The following is a 14,302-nucleotide window of genomic DNA, read 5'->3' on the forward strand; positions in this document are numbered from 1 at the left end:
CAGCAGCAGCAGGTCTCCTAGATTTCCCAGGAGATGCCAAAGGCTTGAATCCAGGGCTTCTCAGCTGTGATTCCACCACGGATGAAGCTCCGCGGCTCTCCTTCCCCTTTCGAAGAATCGGAGGCACCCAAAGCCAAGGTCTCCTCCTCGCCGGAGTTGCGCACCCGCCTCCTGTGGGCGCGGGACTGCCGTGACCCCGCCCCGCCCCGCTTCAGCCGGGCGTCCAGCTCCACCAGCCAGGCAAGAGGACTCCTTTCCCGGGCTCCTCCGGCTCCTGGCGTCGTGCGCCCTCTCTATCTTTCAGCGGCGGGATCCAGCTGCGCGCTTTTTGCGCGCGCGCCACAAGCAGGTAAGCCGCGCGCGCCCCCCTCCCGCGCCAGCGAAGCGCCCTGGCGAAGAAACGCGCCACGATGCCCCTCGGCGTCGCAGTTACTGCGATCCGGAAATTTGCTAGACAGCAGCTCCGGCTGCGTCGATTTGCAACTTCTCAGGAAACTTTTGAAATCGCTACCTCTTTCCCGCTCCAACTACGACTGACAGGGAGAGGGAGAGAGAGAGAGAGAGAGAGAGAGAGAGCGAGAGAGCCCCTGGGGTGATCTCCCTTTCTCTCCTTCCAAGACCAGCTACCTGCCAAAGGTGGAACTTCAGCCAATTCAATAACAGATATTGCTCTTCCTATGATGTCATTGTTTGCTGATGGGAGTCCCCCACCCAGGGGCGTAGCCAGGGTGGGGGTGGGGGGCAGCTGCCACCTGTTCAAGTAAGTAAATAAAAATACTTACCTAAAAGTAGAAATTGTAGAAAGATGTTGACAGATTTTTTTCTTAGTTGTTGTTTAGTCGTTTAGTCATGTCCAACTCTTCGTGACCCCATGGACCAGAGCACACCAGGCACTCCTGTCTTCCAATGCCTCCCACAGTTTGGTCAAACTCATGTTGGTAGCTTTGAGAACACTGTCCAACCATCTCACCCTCTGTCGTCCCCTTCTCCTTGTGCCCTCAATCTTTCCCAGCATCAGGGTCTTTTCCAGGGAGTCTTCTCTTCTCATGAGGTGGCCTTTCTTAGTAAAAAGGGACCCCTGACCGTTAGGTCCAGTCGCAACCAACTCTGGGGTTGCGGCGCTCATCTTGCTTTATTGGCCGAGGGAGCCGGCGTACAGCTTCCTGGTCATGTGGCCAGCATGACTAAGCCGCTTCTGGTGAACCAGAGCAGCGCACGGAAACGCCGTTTACCTTCCCGCCGGAGTGGTACCTATTTATCTACTTGCACTTTGACGTGCTTTCAAACTGCTAGGTTGGCAGGAGCAGGGACCGAGCAACGGGAGCTCACCCCATCGCGGGGATTTGAACCGCCACCTTCTGATCAGCAAGTCCTAGGCTCTGTGGTTTAACCCACAGCGCCACCCGTGTCCCTCAGCCTTTCTTAGTACTTGGGGTCAAATTAAAACAACTGTTTTTGAGACACAGATGGGTGTCCTGCCCCCGCAACATAAATCCTGGCTACACCATAGCTGTGAACCTTCCCTTTTTTTTGCGGGAAATTCCCTTATTCCAGCGCTGCTTCCCGCTGCTATCCCGGATTGTTAGCCAACCCCTCACCCCGGGACAGGTGAGGCTGCTGATCCCTTATTTTCGAGGCTGCTGATCCCTTATTTCCAAATCTGAAAGTTGACAGCTATGGGCTACACCCATGCCCCCACCCACCTTTTGCAAACTTTGAAACTCTTCTCCCCACCTTTGTACAGACTTTTGCTTGTGTGTTTGTTATTCCCAACCAGGAAGTATTTGTTAATTGTTATTGTTTTGTAGGGATTTTTTGTGTGCACACATGAATAATCTGAGGCTGAGTGTCTAGTCTCTCTCAGAAATTCCACCGTGAGCCCATCTCATGGAAGCAGCTGAGAAGCAGATTTGCTCCAGAGGAGCCTTACTGTGGGAGGACCTGCGAAGTTTCTGGCACCTCGCTGTGGCTGATACTGGGACTTCCTGGTGTCTCTTGCAGAAAGGGCTGTCTTCTCAGTGGTGGGGGGACAGGGGACATTACCAGACCTGCTTTCTTCTTCTTCTTGAAGTGAAAGGTTGTTAGACTTCCATCGGCTCTTGCATACATGGCCAAGGATGGTGGGAGGTGCAGCAAAAAGCTGGATGGCTGCAAGTTTCAGAGAATGGTAAAGTTGGAGGGGACACCAAAGATCATCTAACGCAGGCACGTCCAACTTCCAAGAGACTGTGATGTACTCCCAGTATAAAAATACTGTCAGTGATCTACTTGTTGACCTTTTTTTGGGGAGCATTGCCCAGAGTTGTTGAGCGATCGACCCCCTGTGGTGCAGAAAATGAATTTAGGTCTTAGTTCAAGTTGAAAAGTGTTGGGATTTGACTCTTAGAGATGCCCGATTTGCTGTGCAGGGAGGTTATAGATAGGAAGCTGCTGTCATCAGCTTTAATTGCACAAACCCAAATTTATGGTAGGCACTTGAATGCCTCCCATGAAATTCTGCAAGTCTGGAGGCAAACTGGGAGCCGTGTTTGTGCCTGAGAACTTGCAAAACTGTAATAATCTGAATTGTGGCATGCATATCAAGCTTCATTCATTTGTTTCTTAATAAAACCTCATTGGGGAGCACTTGGTGTGTTTTACAGAGTACCATAAACAGAAGTCAGATCTCTGGGCCCAAGATGCTCACAGTCTAAATTTAGAATAGGGGAAGGAGGAGAAATAGACAACAGGGGGAGCAAACAGTTGCAGGATTGCAAGCAAATGCAGTTGCACGTACAGTAAGCCTGCAACTTTTGCGGAGGTTACCTTCCGAGGATCATGCCTAAAACCAAAATTGTGTATAGTCAGAACATACTGTGTCCAATGGGATTGCCAGAGTCCCCTTTCCCTGACTCCTGCCCCCTTTCCTCCCTCTTTTTATTTTAATGTGCTTAACTTGCATGCTTACTGCACTTACTGCCCCATTCTATGCATGTTTACTCAGAAATGTCCAGCATCTTGGAGTCACACTTCTGCTTAGAGTAGACCTATTGGAATCAACAGAACTTAAGCTAATTGTGATTCAAGTCCCATTGATTTAAATAGGTCTGGATCCAACCTTCTTCCTCCTGGGCTGTAAGCTGAGAAGAAGGTCATATGCTTCCTTTTCAATCAATCATTCAATCAGTCAATAAAATAGTTGCATGTGTGTTTTACAGCATTACCCTTATTCAGAGAATTTTGTGTGTGGAAACAGTTTTCTGCACAGGGACCAGTAATAATTGGGTGTGTAAAAGCCAGGTACCAGGGCTCTGGTTTAATAGCAAAGCAAGGGATGGGAGTCCACACCTAGCAATCTGGTTTATCTATTTATGTCTTTCCCGATGGCTTGCATATATACTTTTACTCAACAGCAACACCTAAAAAGAAAACGAATAAGAAAACCATCTAGCCAGTAACAGTTTTTTATAAATGCAGATAAAACCACCTAAGTTATTATTTTAAAATCTGTTAAGTCCTCGTCTGCATCATATCTGAGTTGCCAAAAGCTCTTTGAAATAAAAAGTCAGGCCATACTCTTGTTAGGACCGGCCAAAATGCCACACAATTGTGAATGAGTTTTCAAGTTCTGTGTCAGGTTGAATGTTGAGCAGGAGAGGAGAAGGCCTGACACTGAACCCAAAGCCCTCTGCATTTAATCACAGTCTCAGGGCCAAACTAAATATGCCTCTTTCAGTTGCATTGGCTTAAGAAACCCGGTTAGTTGTAGGTGTGTCGGGTTTTCATGAGGATTGTGGCAGAGAAGAAAAGGATTGACCATCCAGATGAAAATTGCTCTTCTGGGCTTAAATAAAAACTCACACAACTGCAAATGGTATGTTTTGCCTGCAGTTTGGTGGAGCGTTGGAGGAAGTTGCACACTTAGTTGGACAGTGATAGGGAACCTGCTGCCCTGCCCGCCAGATGAAGTTGGACTACACGACCAATGATCAGCCAGCATGACCAATGATAAGGGATGATGGGAGTTGTAGTTTCCAGCAGCATCTGGAGTAGGGATGTAAGATGGCAGCAATGCCCATCCTTTCCTGTGTGTTGCAATCAGCACTGTTTCTGTTCTACTGCAGTTCGGCTTCCACTAAAATAGACATCGTTCATCTCGCTGTTTGTGATAGCTGAAACAAACTAACAATGTAGTTTACTTCAGGGCATTTCAGTGGAAAGGAAACATCAAAAACAATGCAGAAAACAACACAATTATTTACTTAATGTGCACAGTCTTAAGAAACAGAAATAACTAATCTCACTCATATTAGCTTGTGTAATTCCCATTCCTGATCTCAAATGAATATGCAAATTGTGGCAATTTGTACTCCCATTTCTGACATAGGGATGCAGGTTTCCAGGCCTTCTCTAGTACAGGTAGATGCTATGCAGAGTTTATATTGTCGCTAGGGCTGCTGGGACAAAGAATCAAATAATGACTGATCCCACATTCTTGAAAATATATGTTGGATTTGTTGTTCCAGCAGGCCAAGGTGCAACCAGGGACCTCACAGAGCCTCTTAAATTAAATCTGCAATCTCTTTCTACTTGTTTATTTTGCTGGCATATGTCTGCCCCTGGAGACAATGGCGGAGTGTGCCTTTGGGGGTGAGGTCAAGCTCTTGGAAGTTAGCAATGCTCGCTGTGGCTGTAGAGACCAATGTGGGAGAGACATGTTTTGTTGCAGCCAGAGAAGATGGAGGCGTCTGGTTGTACTGCTGCAGATCGTTTCTTTTCCCTGTTCCCAGTAGAAGGGAGAAGTAAATCAGCAGGCTCTGTATTGGCCTTGGATCCAGTCTCATGCTATCTAAGAGTACTGGGTGGCTTAGTCATGTAAATAGGTGTTCCCCATACTTAAGCAAATAGATTGTGCCTTAGATAAACACTTAGGCAAGAGGCGTTTTATTGTTTCCTCTGAGCCACACTGGAGAATGTTTCGCCCGATTATGAACTGCTTTATGACTTCCCATTCCGTACTGGCCAAGGTTTGGTGTGCGGTCTAGGTGCTGAATTGGACACCAGTTGCAACTTGAAACATCTCCAGTTCACCAGTTAGCTGCCCAGCACAGCTAACTCTTGCTGTAGATGTGTCCGTCCTGTGCCATGTGACAAAACCATGGGCAGAATTCCTGTCCAAAGTAGGCCTTTATCTTGGCACACCCACTTTTGATACAGGCTCCACCTGCTTTTAGGGGTTGTCACCAAATTACAACACTATGCACACATCAAATAAAATATCCTACCTAACCCGGAAGATGGTGTTTAGGCAATACATCAAAAACAGCAATCCAAATAACATAATTTCCTATTGAAGAGCTGTCATATGTTCTCTGCATCATCTCCTCTAAAGTGCGTCCTGTTATGTCTTTTTCATGGAAATAATTCTGATTGCCAACAGAGAACTTCCTGCACAAGTTCTTTTGTGCTGTTTGCAACATTGCATGTTATGTATTCAAGCCTGCGGATCAAAATAGCTCACAGCCTTGTTCATCAGCCACTGACTGAAAAACCACTGACTTTTGCAATACATGAACACAATGGCGTAAGGTGTTGGAGGCTGCCTAACATTATCTAGTCATTAAGAGGCGTATAAAATATGAAGTAAGCTCTTGGAGACCTCACTGACTTGGCTTTTGTTACACTGTGCTTCATGGGCTGCTCATTAATCTCCATGAAATATTCAGAATGCACAGTAACTCAGAGGATTCCTGTACTGAAATATTAACCATTGGGACTATGTGCTATGATACATATATATATTTACTACAAAATAAGCATTTCTTCTCTTTCACAATAGATCTAGTGACCTGTCCTGAGACAATAGTTCACTTTGCATCCAAATCTGTTTAAGTCTCTTGATCTCGAAAGGGACTTGCATAAAAAAAAATCTGTCTAACTAATCCAGGGATAGAGAACTTGTGGTCTTCCAGATGTTGTTGGACTACAGTTCCCACAAGTCCTGACCGTGTTGGCCATGGTGGTTGGGGCTGATGGGAGTTGGAGTCCAACAACATTTGGAGGGCCATGAATATATTGTGGTTTGTATTCAACCTTTGAAGATATGACGCTTCCTTTTACTGCCTTGAAAATACCTGTTCCCCAATCCAGCACATCTCATGTGAAGGGGAGCAAGTATACGCCTGTTCTTCTAGTGTGTTAGCCTCACGTCTTCCAGCCCTTCCTCACTGAGGTGGGATGGCATGTCCATGACATTTAGGATCTTATGAATCCAGTCCATGGAAGTGATCTTCGTGGCTGGACAGGGTTTTGAACCTGGGCTTCTCCAGTCCAAGATGAAACACAGATGAATTATAAACTGTTGATGGGTAAAAGGATCTTGACACCTGATGTTTAGAGGCTTCACCTGCCTCTTTTATGATTTCACAGTAAGCTCACAGTAATTAGTACTCTGCCGATCGCTTGCATGCCACTCACATGGCAAGCCATGGGGAAGAAGTGGGAGAAAGATGTAGGAGTAAATATACCACAGGAGCTGACAAGCCACTCTTGGAAGTTTATTTACTTAGGTTTGTATCGTGTCCTGTTCCCAGGGCAGCTGATGCAAATGTTTACAAACCTATGTTTTAACAAGCAAAAGGAGAAAAGGAAAGAGAGAGAGAGAAATGCTTCCGGGTTGCCATAAAACAGAAGTGGGGAGTTGTGTGTTGTTGGATTACAACTCCCATCATCCCTGACCATTTTGACCCTGCTGCCTAAGACATCTGGTTGAAGCCCAGTAACATCTGGAGGGCCGCTGATTCCCGATCCCCAAGAACAGCCATACTGGATCAGGCCTAAGTCCTGTCTAGTCCAGCATCATGTTCTCACAGTGCATAGCTGTCAACTGTCCCTTATTTGGTGGGAAACTCCCTTATCCCAGCGCCGTGTCCCGCTGCTGTCCCTTATTGATGATGTCCCTTAAATTTCCCGGGTTTCAAAGGAAGCAGTTCCTCTCCCTCCCTCCCTGCTGGCCAGGGAGGAGGGAGGCTCCAACTGTGTTGCTTGGCTGTGTTGCTCACCCAATAAGGAGTCTAAGAACGACTGGGGGTGGAGCTTGTATGCCTTGTGCCGATCAAATCAGCCGCGTTGCCTGGGGACTCGCCTTTGCTCAGTGCTTCCCAGTGGAGAAGTGACGGTGGTTTTCTTTGCTGCATCCCCTTTGCCGGGTTGCTGGGAACCACTGCTTGAGGCTTCGTTTGGCTGCTGGCTGGGCCTTCTGCCTTTGGCTCGGAGGGGCTCAGAAGTTGAACATACCTGTGCTCGGAATCGGATGGATACGTCATTGACGGCCCACTCACCCTTGCCGGGGAAAAGGTCTGTCTGGAGCGGGGGCACATGGTGGGGGAAAAGGAAAGGAGCTGGTTGAGTACAATGGCGGGCGGCGATCTCATGGGATCTGTTTTGGAGGCTCCTTCGATTGACTGTTATGGGGGAAAGGAAATGAGCTGGTTGGCTAAAATCCCTTATTTTGGCTGCTGATCCCTTATTTTCGAGGCTGCTGGGCCCTTATTTTCAAATCTGTAAGTTGACAGCTATGTCACAGTGGCCAGTCAGGGGCCCAGGGGAAGCCCAAAAGCAGAGCCTGAGCATGACAGTGCTTCCTCTGTTTGAGATTCGCAGCAACCCATGTAGAGAAACCTCCAACCTGGGAGGCAAGGAATAGCCATCCTGGCTTGTAGCTCTGCAATAAATCAACACACAGGAGACAATAGAATAAGGGGAGGAAAATAGATGGAGGGCCAACGGCAGAAGTCAATGCTATTATTTCATTCACACGTACTTGGGATTAATCGCAGCATACAAAATGGGGCAGGAAGAGGAAAGATAGCCTGCTGCGAGGCTTTGGTGCAGCTTTTTTTTTTTTAAAAAAAATTATTAAACACTTTCAACATACCAAATTATCAATCCAAATAATCAATTGCATTATTTCCCCCCTTCCCACCACCCCCTTCTCCCCCCACCAAGGACTTCCCTCAGCTCCCCTCTCTGATTTCTTTGCACATATTCTTCTCTGCATGTTATAAAATTGTACATATCCTTGCCACATCTGTCATGTGTTCAACTAATAAATTTGTGGATGTTTATTCAAAACCTGCCAAGGAGTCCAAGTCATTTTGCTGTCTTTTTAGATAGTTTGTAAAAAGTTCCCATTCTTCCTTGAAGTCACGATTCTCCTTGTCATGCAGTTTATATGTCAATTTAGCCAGTTCTGCTTAGCTCATCGGTTTTTCTTGCCACTGTTCTTTTGTTGGGGTTTCCTCATTCTTCCATCCTTGTGCTAACAAGACTCTTGCCACTGTTGTAGCATACATAAATAAGTTCTTTATTTTTCTTGGCAGGTCTTGTCCTACAATCCCTAACAAAAATGCTTCTGGTTGTTGTTTTTTTACAAATGTCATTTTAAACATTTTTTTCAATTCATTTCCCAATTTTTTAAACTTCTCTACATTCCCACCACATATGATAAAAAGTACCTTCTTTTTCTTTACATTTCCAACATGTATTCGACCCGGTTTTATACATTTTTGCCATTTTTACTGGTGTAATATACCATCTGTACATCAAGAGTGGTACAGCTTTCAGTCTCCTCTCCACACCTGCATTCCATCCCAGGGAATTCCCTCTCCTCCCTGCCCAGGTGAGAGGCCAACTCAGAGCACAGGTTTCATTTTTCCTGGGCGGGACCTAGATACTGTTCCATCCCTGTCACACTGTTGTGAGGCCTCTACACCCACAATCCAGCTCCTGGTGGCTTCTGCCACAGGGGCTGTAGAGCCTGGCAAGGCAAAGGAGGAAAGCAGCACAAAAATTTCTTCAACGCATTGTTACAGGTCAGTGGCACACATAGCTCTAATCTCTGGCGAAGGAGAATGGCTGGGTCTGAGGGGCTGTTGCCCCCCAGAATCTGCCTCCTGTGGCGATGGTCTCACTCTGACAAATAACAGGGCCTGTTCTTCTTCAGATAGACATCTTTTCTTTCAGCATGAGCCTAAAAGCGAACAATTTGGATGTGACAAAATAGGCGTTTGAAAACAGTCGCATCACACAGGCCACACTGATCTGTCTGGCCACTATTGGTTGCACCTCCTTGTCGCGTGTACAGTGGCAAACCCACACTTGTTTCTGTGCAATGTGGGGCGAAACTGGCCTTACTTAGTATTCATGCTCTGCTTATCAAACAGGTATTTAGATTACGTATGGCATTCCCATCGAGCACCTTATCTTTAAAGATACGCTCCTGCAGTCTGCAGATCTCAACCTGTGTTAAGTCAATACATCAACTTGTGCTTTATCAGGTCCTGTCTATCTGATGAATCAGTCCACAACCATTATTTGGCCACGATACATCTTGTCCCCATATTTTTCCACGGGGCCACAAACTTCTTATTCCGTTTGCACCTGAAATTCCAACAAGGATATCAAGCCTGCATTGTAAATCACACAACAGCTCTGTGAAAAGATTACGCTGAGAATTTAGGACTTTCCCAAAACCAAATGGTGAGCTTCATCACTCTGTAGAAATTTGGACCTGGGCTTCCATCTCTTTAGTCCAACAAGCTAGTCACTACAGCCAAAAAAGAAAAAGAAAGAAAGGATTGTCTTTAACTTGATCTTCTCTTCCCTTTCAGTATGGCAATGTTCTCCCTGATCATCTTTTTCCTATGTGTTATTGCTGGCTGGAGTTTTATGTTTTGTTCTACTGTGAATTATGCGCAAGGCTGCTGCCACTAGGTGGCAGCCTAGTGATTTTGTGTAAGCAAGAAAAGAATGACATCCTTGTTTACAGAGGCAGTTTCCCTCTCAAGTTTATGTGATGCATTTATGTTAGGCCTTTAGCAGAAGGAGAGCTTGTCTGGATCAAGCTTGATGCTGAGGAGAGGCACATGTTGCTTTGGGTTCTGTAGAAGTGTTTGAGCTCACTCTTAACAGGAGAATTTTAGCAGCAAACCAGATATTCAATCTCCCAATGCCTTTTTAGTTAAAAGCCACAGGGAGGGGAGATTTGAACTGAATATGTGCCAATAGGGGAGGGTTTTTTATTTTAAAGGACTCTTTATCTCAGGGCCATAAGTCAGTGACAGAATCTGTGTATTGAATGCAGGTGGTTGCAGGTTCAATCACTCATATAGTAGAATCGTAGATTCTTAGAGTTGGAAGGGACCCAAGGGCCACCTAGTTCAACTCTCTGCAATGCAGGAATCTCAGCTAAAGCATCCATGACAGGTAGCCACCCAACCTCTGCTAAAAAACCTCCACGGAAGGAGAGACCACCACTTCCCTAGGGAGTCCGTTCCACGCTCGAACAGCTCTTACCATTAAAAAGTTCTTCCTTTCTTGTATACTGAATCTATTGGTTCGAGTTCTACCCTCTGGACCAGGAGGAAACAAACTTGCTTCATCCTCCGCTTGACAGCCCTTGAGATATTTGAAGATGGCTATCATATCTCCTCTCAGTCTCCTCTTCTCCAGGCTTAACACACCCAGCTCCCTCCTATGGCTTGGTTTCCAGACCCTCTAACATCTTGGTTGCCCTCCTCTGCACATGTTCCAGATTGTCTTGAACTGTGGTGCCCAGAACTGGACACAGGACCTGACCAAGGCAGAATAGAGTGAATTCCCTTCATTGGGATACTATACTTCTGTTGATGCAGCCTAGAATAGCATTAGCACTTTTTCCCCCTTTTTGCTGCTTTGTCTCATATTGACTCATGTTAAGCTTGTGGTCCATCCCTCCCTGAGTGCTGTGGGCCACTAAAACCCCTAGATCCTTTACACATGTACTACTGGCATAAAAGTAAAGGTAAAGGGACCCCTGACCATTAGGTCCAGTAGTCGTGACTAACTCTGGGGTTGCAGCACTCATCTCGCTTTACTGGCCAAGGGAGCCGGCGTACAGCTTCCGGGTCATGTGGCCAGCATGACTAAGCCGCTTCTGGAGAACCAGAGCAGCACACGGAAACGCCATTTACCTTCCCGCCAGAGCGGTACCTATTTATCTACTTGCACTTTGACGTGCTTTCGAACTGCTAGGTTGGCAGGAGCTGGGACCGAGCAACGGGAGCTCACCTCATACATTGAACATGACCTCTTAAATAGTCTCAAGGTTGGACACCCACCCACCCTTCCTTCTGTTATGAGCAGAAGAGAGGTACAGAGAACATCTCTGTGCCAGCAGGCATGGTGGCTGCTGATATTTGCAGCTTTCTAACTGGCTGATGGAAGAGGGGCCATGCCCAGTAAAGGTCAGGTTATGAACCCCAAGAAGCATACATAGCTCCAAAACACTAGGGGGAGGAGTGTCTGAGTGTTATTCAACTAAGTTTACTCAGAGTAGACCTATTGAAATTAACAAACATGGCCAAGTTAGGCCTATTTGTTTCAATCGGTCTACTCTGAGTAAAACTCAGTTGTAGATGACCTTCTGTGTTTTTTCCCTTCTGTTTCTGATAGCTTTGGTTTGCACGTCGCTTTGGGTTGCCTTGGGCAAGTTAACAAATTTAATAAATAATAATAATTCTAGCTTTGGATGGAAGAGGGTTGATTTAAGCCAGGGAAATGGTGGCATATTGCCACCCGTCCCTGAGTATCGTCCAGTTCTAACACTTTCCCCCTCCCAGTCAGCTGCTTTTAACATAAGGGTGTCCTACGTAGTCTGGATTTCAGAGATGGACATTTGGGGATGCATCATGAAGGTCTAGGGAGCCGTTTGTTGTGCAAATGGCTGCATTGCTAACTACAGATTTATCTAATGAGTTTTGGCCTGTGTGCGAATGTCTTGCTTGTGTTCTCGGGCTTTGGTGCACGCTGTCCCCTTTCTTTCATTAGAAGAATGCCTAGGAGAAAAAATAAAAAAAGGAAACGTTTCACTAGGTCACCGAAAGGCACTGTATGAGTCAGGAAACAAAATATTCAACGGAACATTAATAAATCTCCCAGCAGCCTTCCTTTGTTTATTTCCCGTGCTTTATGAATGGCTCTTGGATGTCTCACTGTAACTTTTTGTCTAGTCGCAGCTTGTGATCCCCAGCATACCTATTTGGAAGTTTTATTTATTTATTATCTACTTAAATTCCAACAAACCGCGCTTCGACATAAAATAGCATAAGGAGGTAAAGGTAAAGGGACTCCTGGCCATTAGGTCCAGTCATGAACGACTCTGGGGTTGTGGCGCTCATCTCGCTTTATTGGCCGAGGGAGCCGGCGTACAGCTTCCAGGTCATGTGCCCAGCATGATTAAGCCACTTCTGGCGAACCAGAGCAGCACACAGAAACGCTGTTTACCTTCCCAATGGAGCAGTACCAATTTATCTACTTGCACTTTGACGTGCTTTCGAACTGCTAGGTTGGCAGGAGCAGGGTCCAAGCAACGGGACCTCACCCCGTCGCGGGGATTCGAACCGCCAACCTTCTGATCAGCAAGTCCTAGGCTCTGTGGTTTAAACCACAGCACCACTTAAATTCCAACAAACCACACTTCGACATAAAACAGCATAAGGAGGTACACAGGCTAAGAAACACACCTAGCACAATAAAAGCACCAGCTGTATCTGTAAGAGCTGGTTGGCCAAGAATCTCAGTTTTGAAAGTCCTGTCTGAGTAATAATACAGTTTTCAGGAGACATTTAGGGGGCAAGATTGGCTGGGATGGGCAGCTTAGTATGTAGTATCTGGCTCAGCCGGCATTAAGTCCCCAGCCCCAGCTCAGCCAAAGATACACTGGCTCAAAGGTAAAAGTGTTGTATCTGTGTGATGGGGTGAGCTCCCGTGGCTCTGTCCCAGCTTCTTCCAACCTAGCAGCTGAAAGCATACCAGTGCAAGTAGATAAATAGGCGGGAAGGTAAACGGTGTTTCCGTGCGCTCTGGCTTCCATCACGGTGTTCCGTTGCGCCAGAAGCGGCTTAGTCATGCTGGCCACATGACCCAGAAAGTTGTCTGTGGACAAACACCAGCTCCCTCGGCCTGAATGCGAGATGAGCGCCGCAACTCCGTAGTTGCCTTTGACTGGACTTAACCATCCAGGAGTCCTTTACCTTTCTTTATTTTATATATCGGCTCAATTTGCTAAACTGGGGAAAGGGGTGTTAGTGGGGGCAGGAGCAGAGTGGGGAGACTTAGACCAGATCCTAAGCCCATTCAGGATGGAGTGCCATTTTAAAGGCTTGTTTTCCCTCTGCGAGGCCAGGCTTAGGAAGAGCAGCAGCTGCAGCTGTCCAGCTGCTGAACGGGGTTTGAATCTGGTGTAGGCTCTACACTGGCTTAACATCCAGCTTCTTGTGCAAAGGACTGCTCCCTTAAAAATGAGCAGGGATGGCTCCTGCCGAAGCCCTATTGGCAAGGAGTTCCACAGGGCAGGGGCTGCCCCAGGGAAAGGCCAGTCATACCTGGGATTACCAGAAGTGTCCTGTCAAAAGACCTCAGCGGTTGAGATGGAGCATAAAGAATCATGCAGTCCTTAAGGCACTTTGTTAAGGGCCTTGTTCCATCAAAATCAAAACGATGAGTTTTCCAGAGTAACCGGGAAATGACATGTCTGATGCAATATGTAATATTTGTTTGCTTGGAAGCTCCACTTCGATGCTTGTTGAATTGCCGTGTCGTCAATGGCCAAATTGCTTTGCAAAGTGCAAGAGGAATTTGCAATATAAAATTAAAACACAGAGGAGACAATGGAGGAAGGGAGGTGGAAATGATGGAAGTGGTAAATGGGGAAAGAATAAATATGCATTTGGTTTAATTAAGCGTACTTAGGTTTATGGTTTGGGGATTGCAGAGTTCAAGAGGATGTGGTTCCATTTAATTGTGTTTAAAGATGGCAGCTTCAGGTCTATTATCCTTATGAACTGAGCATTCCTCTGTTTCTGGTTCAGTCCCAGACTCTTCCTTAAAAAAATTCCTTCCAGTAGCACCTTAAAGACCAACTAAGTTAGTTCTTGGTATGAGCTTTCGTGTGCATGCACACTTCTTCAGATACACTGTGCATGCACACGAAAGCTCATACCAAGAACTAACTTAGTTGGTCTTTAAGGTGCTACTGGAAGGAATTTTTTTATTTTGACTGTGGCAGACCAACACTGCTACCTATCTGTAACTAGACTCTTCCTTATTAGCCTTGCCAGGCAAGTATGTTTAAAGGTGGGGCTGCTATATTTCTAATTTCTAGCCATGCCAACCAGTGCCAGTTTTCACCATTAGCTGCCCCAGGTTCTCACCTTTCATTTCTTTTTTTCTTTTTTAAAAATGTCTCTAGCCCTAAGAGTGGCACTATTCTGTCCCAATATGT

General features: G+C 46.2%; 1 protein-coding gene across 1 annotated transcript in view; it reads left to right on the top strand.

The window, feature by feature from the left end:
• Nucleotides 1–206: 206 nt before the first annotated feature.
• The window catches only part of PLD1 (phospholipase D1), a 147,989-nt gene continuing 133,893 nt past the window's right edge, over nucleotides 207–14,302 (top strand). The window contains exon 1 of the mRNA XM_082223982.1: nucleotides 207–349. The gene's annotated coding sequence lies outside the window, so the exon portion shown is untranslated. The remainder of the gene's footprint in view (nucleotides 350–14,302) is intronic.

Source organism: Podarcis vaucheri (assembly GCF_965113315.1).
Source record: "Podarcis vaucheri genome assembly, chromosome: 5".
NCBI classification, from domain to species: Eukaryota; Metazoa; Chordata; class Lepidosauria; order Squamata; family Lacertidae; genus Podarcis; species Podarcis vaucheri.